Source organism: Myzus persicae, unplaced genomic scaffold (genome assembly GCF_001856785.1).
Source record: "Myzus persicae strain clone G006 unplaced genomic scaffold, MPER_G0061.0, whole genome shotgun sequence".
Taxonomy (NCBI): domain Eukaryota; kingdom Metazoa; phylum Arthropoda; class Insecta; order Hemiptera; family Aphididae; genus Myzus; species Myzus persicae.
Genome location: NW_019100723.1, coordinates 1,565 through 4,314, shown reverse-complemented (window position 1 = coordinate 4,314; position 2,750 = coordinate 1,565). Strand labels below are relative to the sequence as shown.

At 30.4% G+C, this 2,750-nt stretch overlaps 1 pseudogene; it reads left to right on the top strand.

Moving 5' to 3' along the window:
• Positions 1-2,223, top strand: LOC111042644 (annotated as a pseudogene).
• Positions 2,224-2,750: the final 527 nt, after the last annotated feature.

The following is a 2,750-nucleotide window of genomic DNA, read 5'->3' as shown; positions in this document are numbered from 1 at the left end:
ATGGATATATTTGGAATATTTTATGAAGACGATAATCAAGAAATCGTCGAATTCTTAAATTATCAACGTCGTACATACACCATACGTATGAGAGTTGATCATATGACATTTTGGGATGATCATGATTTTAGGATCAGATTCCGAATCTCGAAGGTGGTAGTACTTCAAGTTTTAGAACACATCAACGACCAAATATCTTCATCAACCGATTGGTTTACTAAAACTGCCCCCCCCCCCCCCCCGAAATATTCAGTGCTTAGAAAATATTGAAATAAAACATTATCATATCAAATATTAATAAAATAGTTTCTATCAAAACAAAAATATAAAAACTATTTGCATCTATATCAAACTTCAAAATCTGTTGCCACACGCAGTATGCGAAGTTGTAAAAAAAATTATATATGTAGGTAGTTTATGATGTATTTATTTATTTTTCTGTCTGCCAGCACTATTTTGGGAAGTAAAAATTTTTGAATTTTTGAGATCGGCATATTTTCTGACTGAAAAATGAATCTAGTTGGTACTTTCAGGTGGTCAAAATTTAAAATTTGAGTTATTAAAGATACATAGGCACGACTGTTTTTTTATATGCATTTAAATTTCAAATTTAAATGAAATTCATTAAAACTTCGAAAATTATCAAACTTTTTTTGTTAGAAATTCATGAAAGTTTTTCTTTTCAGAGCTAAGATAAGAAATTTTAAATAATGTACCCAATAAGTTTTACGACCACGATTTAACAGAAAAAGTTAAACGGAATATTACTCTATTTATAGCGATGAGATATAGTTTTGGTTTTCGAAAAAAGTTTTTAAAAACCTTAGTTTCAAAAATATTGAATTTCCTTTTTTTACATTCAAAATATACGATAGATATAACTTATTATGATAAACATTAATCTTCGATGTCTGTAGCCCTATAACTCATCGTTTTCGCGTAAAACAACTCGTAAGAGTTTTTATAACTTTGATTTTTGATTACGTTTTCTGTTCTGTAAAATAATGAAAATCCTATTTTTTTTTAGAAATCATGCAATGACATCTATTAACATATTGCTTTTAACTTTGAGGTTTTATGCAACCGGTAATTTTTTTATCACTTCTGTAGATTTTCTTGGGGTTAGTGAAACTACGGCATCATTGGTTGTACGTGATGTCAGTATTGCTATAGCAAAACTTCGACCTAGGTTTATAAAAATGCCAACTACAGAAAGGGAAATAAGTAGATTACAAAGAAGTTTTTACCAAATTGCTAGGTTTCCAAGGACAATTGGTGCAATTGATTGCACTCATGTAAAAAGACAGAATCCAGGTACCTAATACATATAAATTATAATTTTATAACTAATATTAAAAATATATTTTTTTTTTTGATTTAAGCTTCGGCAGCTGAGGCCATTAGCTGTAGGTTGTGTGGTACTGTAGGGTTTGGCACTTTAGGGGGGGGGGGGTGGAACACGTGTGTTTTTTTTTGGCAGAATTTCTATTGGGCACCCGTAGGTTTCTGCCATGCCCGGTTGGGGGATGGCGGCACTTGTTCTCCGGTCACCGCGACTTGTCCGGAGAAAAGTGCCGCCCGATGGCCGGCTGCGTCGCAGAGGTAAAAATATATTAAATATTAATTAATTATTAATTAATTACACTATACAATTGTACAGGAGGCCCTAATGCTGAATATTTTAGAAATCGAAAAGGTCATTTTTCTATAAATGTGTAAACCATTGCATGTCCTAATTTAAAAACTATGGATGTTGTTGCATGGTGGCCAGGATCATGCCATGACCAGACTATATTTAAAAAATCACAGATTTATTACAACTTAATAAATGGTAAATGGGGAAACAGTTTAATTGTAGCTGATTGTGGCTATGCTAATTCTCGCCATGTGGTAACACCATTCTTAAACTCACAAAATGATATCGAAGAATTGTACAACGAATCAATTATCAGGACAAGGAATCCAGTGGAGAGGTCTTATGGTGTTCTCAAGAGAAGATTCCCAGTATTGTCCTTAGGACTACGATTGAAATTAGAAACAACTCAAGCTGTAATTGTAGCTTGTTGTGTTTTACACAATATAGCTTGTGATAACAATGATATGGATTCCCCGGTACTAGACATAGTTCTACCATAAAATGAAAACATAAATATAGAAGAACAACAACCAGAAAATTAAAACGCAAGACAACAACTAATACAAGAATACTTTTCACATTTTTAATAACTATATGTCTATATATTATGTAATTATTAAAAAAAAATGTTATAACAATAAAACATAACAAAATTAACATTATTATGAGTTAAACAAGATTTATAGTATTTAACAACAATTATTATTTAAATCATTGGTAAATTGTAAATACTAAATAATATTCCTATATTTCTTTTTTATCACAGTGTTATGCTGTAGTAATGTTTTACTATAAAAAAAAAATTAAATGAAAAGTTAGAGCTTGTCAGAGTGTCACCTGCCTATCTGGTCAAGATTAATTAAAATTAAAAATAACATATAAAATACTTGGATAATATTTTAACACATTTTAGTTAAGACTAGTTTTGAGTTTTGGTTAATTTTTTAGTATTCATTTACCACGGTGTCACCTACTCGTCTTTAGATTCTTTCAAAGTATTTAACTTATGTTTTTTAATAGCAATATCCAATTTGAATGATTCCAATTCTAAAGCATGATTGGCTTTTAGAAAAATCATAGTCTCTTCATGCTCTCTTAACAAAACTGATTTCTG